The following is a 13,891-nucleotide window of genomic DNA, read 5'->3' as shown; positions in this document are numbered from 1 at the left end:
GTGCTTTCACGTTTAATTAGGAAAATATGAAATTATGTCATTTGGAGATGAGAATGAATTTTCATAGAATTCAGAATACCTGAATATTCTGATATTCTGCAGGGCAGGCTGTAGTGCTGGGAAATTAAAGCTCTCTGGGAGCAACCCTCATGAGCTGATGGATGGGAACTGGTGGATTAAGACTCCCACTCTAAAGCCTCTCGGGTGGGATAAATTTGAGGTGCATGTCAACATCACAGGTCAGCAAAGTGTTTCTGTAAAGGGTCAGGTAGTAAATATTTTAGACTTTGTGGACCACATGGTCTCTGTTGCAACTATCCAACTCTGCTGTTGTAGCGTGAAGGCAGTCACAGATGATTCATAAATGCATGAACATGGCTGTGTTCCAATGCACTTTATTTAACAGAAACTGAAATTTAAGTTTCACATAATTTTTATGTGTCACAAAATATTAGACTTCTTTTGATTTTTTTAACCATTAAAAACATAAAAACCATTCTTACCTGACTGGCTGTATAAAAGCAGACTAGACTTGGCGCACAGGTTGTAGTTTGCCAACCCCTGTTCTACATTAGCACTCAAAGTTTCCTTTGGGATCCCACAGTGGTATCTAGCTGGAAAACTCATACTTTACTGCTTTCTTTATCTTCCCTGTCTCACTTCCTCACTCACCTAAGTATTCCTGGGAATCACCGCCCAAATAAGCTACTTGTACTTGGATACCTGTCTTGAGGTTTGCTTCTGGGGGCAGCAAAACTAAGAGAACCAGCTTGGCTGATTAATCACTGAAATGAACATTCGCTGCTTTGGCATTATGAATACCCCCAGAAAGGCTCCTGGAATCCTAGGCATATTGTCAATAAAAGCCTCTTTTCATGATATTCTCATGCTGACAGTGCAATGGGTTAAATGTGTAACGTTTACTGTTCCAGTCTTCTGACTTACACCCAAGGAAAACTGAGAGTGTTAATACCTGCAAGGATCCCAAGGCAGCCGTTTCATCTTGAATTCTTCATTCTCAAACCCTCATACTGGGCTTATCAGCAGTGAGGACATCAAAGTGCTTTACAGCACCATGTGTCAGTGAGTCAGAGTCCACCAAGCCATGTAACAGTCCACAGGAATGGCAGGGCACTGGACGCGATGATAACCATTGCAGCAATCTCTGTAGCCATGGGGATTTATGAAATGGGTTTCCTCCCAAAGCTCCCTGAAAATAACCAAAGGACTAAATTATTTCTAGTTTAAGAACAGCAGGTAGGTAGATAGGGCATTCATTTTTCGGTCCCATCTTACTCATTTTATGTAGTAATTTCTTTCCTTGCAAATTGAAAAAAAGCTTTCCTCACCCTATTCCGTGCTGTTCCAGATGGCTGTACCCTCTCAACCTGGCAGGTGCCTGCCTGTTGGCAGTGAGGCTGTGAACTTACTAAGTACAGCATTTTCAGATCTTCAGACACAAATGAAGCAACGTAGATTCTTTTATTAATGACAGGCTCCTCTAATAGAAGGATAGGCATGACATGTGGATTACAATGAAACTGTGAAGCCAGATTTGGCTCTACAGTGGTAGGGACTTATGCACTGTCTAAAAATTGATTAATAGAGACTGATTTCCTCTAGTCCTACTTGGTATGCAACATACAACAAAAATGTAATTGTAAACTTAAAAGAGAGAAAAGCTGGCATTCTAGAACTAGCTCTGGGTGTTTACAAGTTCTAACAAAACCTTGCAAAACTGTGTTTTAATTGGGTTTCTATTAGCAAGTTTAATCCATTGGGACTCCCTAATTGCTAAGGTAAGTCTTAACTCCGTTTCATCATTATTTTCTCTCTTTAAGTCCAAACTAGAAAGAAAGAAGTTCTCTTTATTAAGATGTGAATTTTAAATTGAGCATGAGCCCAACAAAGTAAGCTATCACTGGCTCTTTCTGAGCCTATCCCTCTGGAGGGCTTCATTTTAAAATTCAGATACAGGGAGATTATTTGTCAGTGTGGTTTTGGCAGTGACAGAATTACCCCTTGAAGAAAGCAAGTTGGCAGCCTTGCAAAAGAGGAAGCAATTTTTAATTATTTATTTATTTTGTGTGGGAATTGGGTTCTACAAACAAATGCCTGACTACTGGGGCTTAAAAATTGCTGTATGGTGTTGAAATAAAAAAGCAACATGAAGCCAGTGAATACCCATGGTCACAGGGTGTGGGAACTGTAGCCATGGTAATAAAAACCAAAGTGCCAGGGAGTAGCAAACCAATGCTCAGAGCTATAAGCTGGCTGAAATTTCTACGCTAGGCTCCACATTCCTGCTGGGAAAACACCTACTCCTTGATCAGACACACATGAAGGCTGTGTTTCTGTGGTGTATGTAGTAGGATGCCTCTAGGGTAGAGTATGGGACATACAGGTTATCTTCCTGTTTGTAACAATCTCTGGGGTCACATGCTGCAGGCTGAGGCGGAGGAGAGAAAGGATCTATTTCTTACCATCAGCCAGCTTCCCAGCTCTGGCATTTTTCATCAATTTGCATAACCAGGAACAGAATGTGTATTTCAGAAGCATATGGACCACTGCCCCACCTTTCCAATACACACGTACCTTCACTTAGGTTTCCCTCCAGGCCCATTCTATCATATGCATTCCCATCTGCTTTTTTTTAAAATTAAAGTTTATTGGGGTGACAACTGTAAGTAAAGTTACATAGATTTCAGGTGTATAATTCTGTAACACATCATCTATACCCATTGTGTGTTCACCACCCAGAGTCAGTTCTTCCATCACCATATATTTGATCCCCTTTACCCTCCCATCTGCTTTTTAATGCTGAAAAGTTCACAACTAGGGGTCTATTCCTTGGATGTAAGGCCTTGTTTCTTTGTAAGATGCACATAATCCTGGGGTGTATAACACATTTAATCCCTTAACTTTTGAATTAAAACAAACCCACAATGTTCACTGAAATTAACTCCTTCAAAACAGTCTCAAAATTAAAATGGATATGCTCTACTAATCACTTGTACTTCACTGAATACAGGTTGGGGGAGGGTTAGGCAAAGAAGGAAACAAAAAGGGAAGACTGTGTGATCTCCATAATGATCAGGTCAGTGGAAATGAAAACTGCCATTATTCTATTCAACCCAAACTCTCGTTGCCATAAAGAAAGATTCTACACAGGCATTCATTCTTTATACTTTCTAAGTATATTCTTTTCTGTGAATGAAATACGTAATAAAATGCATTTTAAAAATAAGATTCAGATGAAATACCCTGTTTGGGAACCTGGCAACGAAATTCATCAGACACTCTTTAATTTTATCCATTTGGCTAGTAGAGATATTGTTATATGGCATTTCTCTAAGTCCCCAAGCTTATTTATATCACTTTGCTATCCTCATAACATCTGTTCTCTTAAGAGAATAGGAATATATTTAACTGAATACTTTTCTGTTTAGCTGGGAGAAGATGCATTAAAAACATGGAAACATAAGAGCTGTCATGTTTAGGGAACGTGGAATACTCATAAACAGTTGGTTAGAGCTTAACTTGGGTTAGAGCTTAAGTTGAAAGACAAATTTGGCCATTTTATCAAAACGTATCATGTAATAAATTTAATGTAGTAGTATTTTTTCCAGAAAGTTATTGTATGGACACCCTCACAAACAAATGAACCAAAGTATAAGATATATGTGAGACACAAAAATATTCCTCGTAACATTGTAAATGTGACAAATGCTGAAAAAATCCTAAATGTTTGTAAGTAGGTTACATAAATTATGGATTAATCACACAACACAATATTACACGGCCACTGAAAAGAATTAAGTAAATTTATATGTACCAATATAGAAAGGCACCCAAGATATTTTTAAGTAAACTGTACGTACAAGGAGTGATCAAACAATACAATATATGTTTCAATTTTAAAAAAAGTATTATAGTAAAAGACACATTGCTATTAATCCCCCGCAAAATTCTCCCCCTCGCTTTGAACACACTTATCCATCATTCTTGCCACTTTCTGAAGCAATTCGGGACATCCTCTTTCATGAGTGTCTTTAGTTGTGCTGTCGTGGTTGCCTCAATTCAAAATGTTTACTTTTCATGGTCATTTTGACTTTGGGGAAGAGCCAGAAGTCACATGGTGCCAGATCCAGTGAATAAGGTGGATGAGAACACACCATAATGTTTTTATTTGACAGAAATTGCCGTACCAAAAGCAATGTGTGACACGGGGCCTTTCTGTTGTGATCAAAAGATACAGTGAATATGGCTGCTGAGTGCCATCCAACAGAAAGTCAGGGAGCTTCAATATGGGAAGCGGTGCATCAAACCTTAGTAACAGTGTGTGACAAGTTTCAACTTATTCGGTGCAGTCAGTTGGGTGTGAGCTACGGTTGAGAGGTGTGTTTTATTTATTTGTTTTTTAAAACTTTTATTTATTTAAGTGTGTTTTTCCAGGACCCATCAGCTCCAAGTCAAGTAGTTGTTTCAAGCTAGTTGTGGCAGGTGCAGCTCACAGTGGCCCACGTGGGGATCGAACCAACAACTTTGTTGTTAAGAGCACTGTGCTCTAACCAACTGAGCTAACTGGCCACCCAAGAGAAGGTGTGTTTTAAAGGGTGCCATAAATCATCCTCCTTCATGACAATGCTCCATATCACACATCCCTTCTGGTATACGGCAATTTCTGTCAAATAAAAAACACTGCGGTATGTCCTCATCCATCTTATTTATTGGATCTGGCACTGTGTGACTTCTGGCTCTTCCCCAAAGTCAAAATGACCATAAAGGTAAATACTTTGAATCGATTCAAGACATCGAGGCAGCCATGACAGTGCAACTAAAGACACTCATGAAAGAGGACTTCTAGAACTGCTTCAGAAAGTGGCAAGAATGATGGGATCAATGTGTTTGAAGCAAGGGGGAGTATTTTGAGGGGGATTAATGGCAACGTGTCTTTTACTGTAATACATTTTTTAAAACATTCACCGTATTGTTTGATCACACCTCATATGTTTGATCACACCTCATAAACAACAGGATGTACAGAAATGTTCCATCCACCCAAGAGACCAAAACATCTCTCCTACAGCTTGAAATGCCAACATTCCATTCTGTCTTTAAGAGTCCCCAAATAAAAAATTATTTCTGATAAGCCATAAATGCTTGTATCTCTGGTAACCTTTTCTTCCACAGAAAAATGGGACCTAGGTTCACACATTTATTTTCTCATCTGTTTATTTAACAGGCCTTTAAAAAATATCAAAAGTTAAATCACACCTAGTCATACTTTTGAAATAGTCTATTGAAAATAAAAAGACTAGATAAATAGAAGTATAGAAGAAGCTCCACATATTTGTTGAATGTTGGATGAATGAAAAGTTAATCAATATGTATGTCAATTATTCCTCAATAAACTTTAAAAATTAATTTATAGGAACTTGGATATTTGAATTGGGGCCTTCTGACGTCAAGTTCTCTATCATATAGGGTTCAATCAGAGAAGCAAAACCACACACACACACACACACACACACACACACACAAAGGATTTGACCTTATACAATTGTGGAAGCTAGTTAAGCAGTCTCTGTAAAGCTGTTGTCTTTGCTTCTGATGCTGGAGCTCAAAGTCCACAGATGAGGCAGTGGGGGAAGGGAAGATGGATATGAAGTGAGGGAAAGCAAGAATGAGTTGGCACCCACAAGCACAAGCTGAAGACCACAGGATGGGCTGAAATCTGTGTCAGTTCTCGTTGCCTCTGACCTTAGTAGGATGGCTGTCCTGTGAAAGCTTGGGACCCTTCATCACAGTTAAACCCACACACCTAGGTCAGAAGTAGAAGCAATTGAAGGTGGAGCCAACGGATGGTGGAGCAGTTGAAAGCCCAGCTGCTGTCTCACTCTAATGAGATGAGTTAGCAGATCAGTGCCAGTGTGTGTGAGCTACAAAATAGCTGCTGTTCTATTCTTCCTTCCAAATTTCACACAAGAATCTCTCGTGTAGCCCACCATAACTGGAAACATATAAGAAAGGGATTTCAGGAATATGTAGTTCAGCCTAGCCAAGTTGACACACTACAAAGCGACCACACTAGTTATACACTCAGGGAGATGAGAGAAGTGCTAAGAGATTTATGAGTCTCAAAAAATGAGACTGAAGGTCTTTGCACAGTAGAGCAAAAAGGCGGCAAGGGAGCTACAAGGAGAGGTACGAAGGTATGTATTTGGTTAGTTGCCCTCCCTCCTTTCATTCATTAAAAATGTGTATTGAGCATTTACTCAGGCCCTGTACTAAATTGTATGTTTCAAGGACAGCCACATTAATGTATCCCTGTATCAAGAGATGTGGTCTATGTTCTCTTCCCTTAAATCTGGACAGGACTATGACTATGGCAGAAGTGACACTGCATGACTTCTGAGGTTAGGTCATAAAGGTTATTGAATTTTTATCAGGCTCTCTATCTCTGTGGAGACTCTCATCATTAATAGTCCCCATGTTATGAGGAAGCCCAGCGCTCAGGGAGAGGTCACGTGTACATGTTCTAGTTGACATTTCCAGCTAAGATCTTAGCATCAACCAGCTAGCACAGGTCACTACATACGTGAATGCGTTTTCAGATAATTCCTGCCCCGGGTCACAACTATCACCGCACCCTCCCCACCCTCCCCCCGACCCACACAACTGATGCCAAAATGGAGCAGAGAAATGATCTGGACTCACTGAGTCTTGCTCAAATTACAGATTTGTGACAAAGTAAATTTTGTCATTATTTCAAGCCACGAAGTTTGGGGATAATTTGTTACACAGCCATAGTAACTGAAAAGGGCTCTTTGCCAGACTGATGGGGATATAATGACTTACATGTATATGAAATCATACATAATTACCTAAATGCTTTGGCTGTAAATTAGGTCCATTGGCTTGAAGCTAAGTTTTTAATCAATACTGTTGTTTAAATAATGGTATGTTTTTATCTTGAAGTAATTGTAGATTTGCATGCAATTGTAAGAAATACTACAGAGAGATCACGTATACTATTTATCTAGTTTCCCCCAATGGTGTTAACATCTTGCCTAAGTAGAGTACAATATCACAAGCAGGAAACTGACATTGATACAACTCACACATTTTATTCAGATTTCAGCAGTTTTATATAAAATCATTTCTATGCAATTTTATCACATGTGTAGTTTCAACCGATATGGTCAAGATACAGAACAATTCCACCACGAGAATCTCTTATGGACCCTTCATAGGTACAACCACTCCCACCCCCACCACTATTCCCAATCCCTGGCAACCATTCCTATATTCTCCATTTCTATGATTTTTGTAATTTCAGGAATGTTATATAAATGCAATCATAGAGTACGTAAACTTCTGGGATGATTTTTTTTCACACAGCATAACTCCCTGAAAATTCATCCAAGTTGTTGTGCATATTATTAGCTCATTCATTTTTATAGCTGAGTGGCATTTCATGGTATGGATGTCTCACAGATGTTTAAGCATTCACTCATTAAAGAACAATTGGATTGTTTCCTGTTTGGGAATATTATGAATAAAGCTCTATGAGCATTCATGTACAGTTTTTTTGTGTGAACATAAATTTTCATTTCTCTGGGATGAATGCAAAGGAGTGAAACTGCTGGGTTGTTTGGTAAGTACATGCTTGGTTTTGTAAGAAACTGTCATACTCTTTTCTAGAGTTGGCTGTACCATCCATTCCCATCAGCAATGTATGAGTGATCCAGTTTCTCTGAATCCTCATTATCATTTGGTGTTATCACTATTTTGAATTTTAGCCATTCTGATAGGTGTGGTTATTGATATAATAACATATTTTGTAGTATGGTTTGACCAGATGTGCATGAACTCTGTCTCTTCTTGTTTACCAATGGTCTTATTTTCTTCAGGGGCTCTAGGCTCAGTGCCTGCTCAGAAACTTCTCACCCATGTCAAATGGTGGGAGGGGACATTTTTTGTTTTTTAACTACCACCTCTTCCCCCTTGACTACCCTCTTTTAAAAAGAGAAAAGAATGAGTTACTTGGGGTCTGTAGCTAATGACTAGCTTTACTTTCTTAGATATCATTCCTAATAGATATGCAGAGGCATAATTCATTGCTTTGTTCCCCCCCAAAAGATTTAAATAAATGTTCTACAAGATATTTTAAGTAAATGAGGAATTCAAAATAAAGATAGATAAGGATAGGGAACAGATTAAATCTGGAATAAGGTTAATTAATAACCCTACATGTATTATATATGTATGTGTAAAACTTTATATGTATGTATTAAGATGTATTTTATATGTATATAAAATGTATAAGGTCTCTTGTAAATGAGTCACAAATTTGTGCATTTGTAGAGTTAAGAAGGAGATATCGTGAGTTATCTAGTTCACAAAAGTCAAAAGGAAATAATAAACCAGTTGCTCAGAAAAGGCCAGCCTGGTTCTGAGACCAGAGTGAAAATTCCTCCATGCCTCCAAGGGGCTGCATTGGTAATGTAAATGAGTGAAGCAAATTGGGAATAAGACAATAGGGGGTGGGGCTGGGGCTGTGTTAACCTGGAAAGCACATGCGAAGTCAAAGAGGGCAGGAACTACTCAGCTTTAGTCAATATTGCCATGAGGGAAAAGTAGGCCCAATGTTGCCAGATTTTCTGATTTCTTAAGACAGGCTATAGCCAGATTTGTAGGAGTTATCTCCTGATAATATATGTATTAGCAACTATATCAGTTAAAAGTCTGGCTGAATAAAACACTTTAGCAGTCCAGAGTTGGCCTACCACTGCCAGCTGAAAACCCCTGGCCTTGAAAAGTAGGTGGGAACATCTAATGCAGTCCTTATAAATATAACCTTTCTCTTTACCAAAGCTCAGCTTTGGGTAAGTGTTGAATGTCACTGAGTTGGAGGTATGCTCTCTGACATGTGTACAGAATGCAGATTGTCTGTGTGGTTGGTCAAGTGTGCCGTCATATGCTTTCATATGCCAACAATAAAACAATAAAAAAGTGAACAAAAGACTTGAACAGGCACTTCACAAGAGATATCCAAATGGCCAAAGCATATTAAAAGATGCTCAACATCATTAGTCATTAGGGAAACACAAATTAAAGTCACAATGAGATGAAACCATACACCCACCACAATGGAAAATATTCAAAACACCAAGTGTGGACGAAGATGTGGAGCAACTGGAACTCTCAACCACTGCTAACACGAATGCAAAAATGTGCATTCTTGTTTCTAACACAATATATTTCTTCCTCATAACCCAGTAATTCAACTTCTAAATATATATTAACCAAAAGAAAAGAATGCGTACATCCATATAAAGACTTGTACAATGTTCAGAGCAGCTTTATTCAGATTAGCTATTAACTAAAAACATCCCAAATGTCCATCAACAGAAAAATGGATAAATAAAAAACTTTGTGGTATATTCATGCAATTTATGAGGAATAAAAAGAACTAATTAGGATGCATCCAAAAACATGGATTAATCTCAGAAACAGTAGGTTGAGTGGAAGAAGCCTTACACAAAAGAATACATGTATGATTTCATTTTTATGATGCTCAAGAACAAGCAAAATTTCCGGTAATTTAAAAACTGATTGTTTCTGTGAGTGGAGGAATTGACTAGAAAGGAGAATAGATAGTTCTGGGAGATGGAAATGTTCTAAGTTTTAAGTTGGGTGATGATAACATGATGTATACATTTGTTAAAATTTTCCAAACTGTACACATAATATCTGTGAATTTTCCTGCATGTAAATTATATCTCAGTAATATACCAAAATAATAGCTGAGTCTTAACAGAAACAACTAGACAAGGACATTGCTGGCCTAGCCCAACTAACCCATGCATCTTCATACAGGTAAGAAATGTCACCCTCCATGTTGACATGTTATACTTAGGTGCACGTGCTGGGCCAGTTGCACACAGAGGTGGCAAAGCATGGATACAGAGCAACTAAAAGAGAAAACACCTCTTTTCCAAGAAGATCCCCATCATACAGAAATGCACTACATGCTAGTGGTTATGAAAATAACTTTGGAGTCTAATAGCATAGATTCAAATCCTGGCTTCCCCAAATATTATCTGGGTGACCCTGAACAATTTTTTTTTTACTATTCTAAGCCTTTTATTTTACATCTCTAAAGTGGGCATAATAGTACCTTCTTCAAAGTATTGTCATGGGGATTGTTTTTAAAGTGCTTACCTAACACAATGGCACACATATAACAAAGCATTCAATAAATGGTAGCATTTCACTCTATAGTTTTATGGGAACCAAACATCTGTACACTTATCCTTCAAGGTTTGTCTACTGCCTTCTCCCTAAGATCTTTCCACCATTCTAATACCCCTAGGAAGAGTAACACAATAAGTCCTTAACACCTTAGTGCAAATACCTTTAGCAAGAAATAATTTCCTCAGAGACAAGCAGGATGGGTAGGTTATAATTTACTTGGGGTGGAGAGAGGGGAAAGCACTGCTAAAGAGGGATGTGTCAGGTAGGGTTCACTGTACAAGTAAGTGAAACATGTTCTGCTGAACTGAAGGCAGAAGGTTGGGAAGGTAGGTTTAGGAGTCTGCAGAAACTAAGCTCACTCTACAGGCCTAGGCCACCGAACCCACAGCCACCAACTCGAAGCAAGAAGTGGCTAATTAGTGCATGACCTCCAACTGTCTTTGTGCATCAATTGCTCAAGATTCCAAGTTTCAGGAGAGAGAATCCTATCAGCCAAGCTCAGACCAACTTCTCCAACCCAGCTCTTAAAGTGGGCAAGACAAGGAAGGACTGAATGCCTTTGGCTTCCAAAGGGTGAGGCAGGGACCTGGGATTATATCACACCAAGACCATCCTAATGAGGGAGAGACATTTCTGCAACAGAAAACTGGGAAACTCTTGGGAAGTGGCAGTACGTTTTGGACAGCTGAAAACAACAAATGTCTACCAGAGAGTACACAAGGCAGGGTAGAGGAAGACCAAAACAGGCCTTTTCCCCCTTTTACACAGGTTCTTAATTGACTGTATTTGGAGCTTAATAACCTTTTTAGTGACCACATTAAATTCATCTCAACAACAGTTCTGGGCATCAGAGAGCTCTGACTATCAATTTATCTCACTAGTGACCTGTTCTGGATCTCACTGTATTTTTTTAAGAGTCCACGTGCTTTCCTTGGAGGTAATCAAGAAGCCTACAATAAATATCAAAGAATGTAATTTTGTGCTACATATTTTACACATATAAAAGTTAAAAGATATGGGTGACTTCTTGCACAAATCAGAGGAAAGCAACTATACTAGCAAGATATACACAGTAGTCATTAGAAGATGGAAATATGGAAAACTTTAATTTTCAATTCATGTAAATATTGCCAGAATAAATATTTTACTTTCATAGAAATATTACTTTAGTGTTGCCCACTATGGCCTTCTAGGGAAGGAGGCCAAAATCTAAATTTGAAAGTTGTAATGTACCTAAAGTTGATCTCAATTTTTTAAAATTTTGCAGTCTTTTCTATAAGTATTTTCCTCAGCTTGAGAGAAACCATGTACTTCCATATTAAAGTATTTTTTTTACTCAATATCAACTTTATTGCAAAAGTTTTTTTGGTTCAGTCATATGTGTGTATAAGTATTTGTAAATTTTGGCAACTGCCTTTTACATTTTTTTAAAAAAAAATTTATTGGGGAATATTGGGGAACAGTGTGTTTCTCCAGGGCCCATCAGCTCCAATTCGTTGGCCTTCAATCTAGTTGTGGAGGGCTCAGCTCAGCTCCAAGTCCAGTTGCTGTTTTCAACGTTTAGTTGCAAGGGCACACAGCCCACCATCCCATGTGGGAACTGAACCAGCAACATTGTTGTTGAGAGCTCACTCGCTAACCAACTGAGCCATCTGGCCTCCCCTCTAGAAGCCCAGTGGCAGCTCGTTGTCTGCAATTTAGTAGTGGAGGGTACAGCTCACTGGCCCATGTGGGAATCAAACCAGCGACCCTGTTTTTCAGAGCTCACGCTCTAACCAACTGAGCAATCCAGCTGATCCTGCCTTTTAAATTTTGGTTGTTATAATATCATAGCTTTTTAGATTCAGTTTGGAATCATCTGTGTATGTCAACCAATTCCAAGTACACTTATGCTCCACAGGCATCTTTACTTAGTAAAATCCTGGTTTTCACCATGACACCGACTTTCACAAAATATTATTTTATGTTGTATCACAATAAAAATAACTATATCTTTAGTGTTGAACTTTTTAAACTGAATTTTCAATTGAATTAGTGATTATGCCATATTTTCCCTTTGACAGAATTCTAAAAACTTTACTTTGATTTCATGAATTGGATGAAAATAAAACTGAACCACCATTCCACAAAAAAAAACATTAGAACTGAAAAATGGATTTAGTAAACCAGCCAGACACAAAATTACTATCCAGAAATCAGTTGCATTTGTATACACCGATAACAAACTATCAGAAGGAGAAATCAAGAAAACAATCCCATTTACAATTGCTTCAAAAACAATAAGATACTTAGGACTAAATTTAACCAAGGAAGTAAAAGACCTGTACTCAGAAAATTATAAGACATTGAAGAGAGAAATTAAAGAAAATACAAATAAATGAAAACATATACCATGCTCATGGATAGGAAGAATTAATATAGTTAAAATGCTCATACTACATAAGGCAATATACAGATTCAATCCAATCCCTATGAAATTACCAATGATATTTTTCACAGAACTAGAACATATAATCCTAAAACTTATGTGGAATTATAAAAGACCCCAAATAGCCACAGCGATCTTGAGAAATAAGAACAAAGTGGGAGGTATCACGGTACCTGACATCAAATCATACTACAAGGCTATAGTAATCAAAACAGCATAGTACTGGCATAAAAACAGACACATAGATCAATGGAATAGAATAGAGAGCCCAGAAATAAATCCATACCTATGTGGTCATTTAATCTATGACAATGTAAGAATTTATACTGGGTAAAGACAGTCTATTTAATAAATGGTGCTGGGAAAACTGGACACACACATGCAAAAAAATGAAGCTGGACCACCTCCTTATACCATATACAAGAATAAATTCAAACTTGATTAAAGACTTAAGTGTAAGACCCGAAACCATGAAACTCCTAGAAGAAAATATAGGAAGTAAATTCACAGACATTACCCTTAGTAATATTTTTACTGGTACATCCCCCCGAGCAAGGGAAGCAAAAGTAAAAATAAACATGTGGGACTACATCAAATTCAATTTTTTTCACAGCAAAGGAAACCATCAGTAAAACAAAAAGGCATTCCTACTGAATGTGAGAACATATTTGCCAATGATACATCTGATAAGGGGTTAATATCCAAAATTTATAAAAAACTTATACAACTCAATACCAAAAAATAAACAAACAACCCAATTAAAAAATGGGCAGAGGACATGAAGAGACATTGCTCTAAAGAGGATATATAGATGGCAAACAGACATACGAAAAAATGCTCAATCTCACTAATCATTAGAGAAATGCAAAAAAAAAACACAATGAGATACCACCTCACCCCAGTCAAAATGGCTGTCATCAATAAATCAACAAACAACAAGTGCTGGCGAGAATGTGGAGTAAAGGGAACCCTCGTGCACTGTTGGTGAGATTGGTGCAGCCACTATGGAAAATAGTATGCAGGTGCCTCAGAAAATTGAAAATGGAACTACCTTATGACCCAGCAATTCCACTCCTGGGTATTTATCCAAAGAAATGCAAAACACTAATTTGAAAAAATATATGCACCCCTATGTTTACTGTAGCGCTATTCACAATAGGCAAGACATAGAAACAACAAAATGCCCATCGACAGGCAATT

At 38.0% G+C, this 13,891-nt stretch overlaps 1 long non-coding RNA gene across 1 annotated transcript in view; it reads right to left on the bottom strand.

Moving 5' to 3' along the window:
* Nucleotides 1-380: 380 nt before the first annotated feature.
* The window catches only part of LOC308494370, a 35,588-nt gene continuing 22,077 nt past the window's right edge, over nucleotides 381-13,891 (bottom strand). The window contains exon 3 of the long non-coding RNA XR_013992921.1: nucleotides 381-1,210. This is a non-coding gene — a long non-coding RNA (uncharacterized lncRNA). The remainder of the gene's footprint in view (nucleotides 1,211-13,891) is intronic.

Source organism: Rhinolophus hipposideros, assembly GCF_964194185.1.
Source record: "Rhinolophus hipposideros genome assembly, chromosome: X".
NCBI lineage: Eukaryota > Metazoa > Chordata > Mammalia > Chiroptera > Rhinolophidae > Rhinolophus > Rhinolophus hipposideros.
This window is presented reverse-complemented; position numbering and strand designations above follow the sequence as displayed.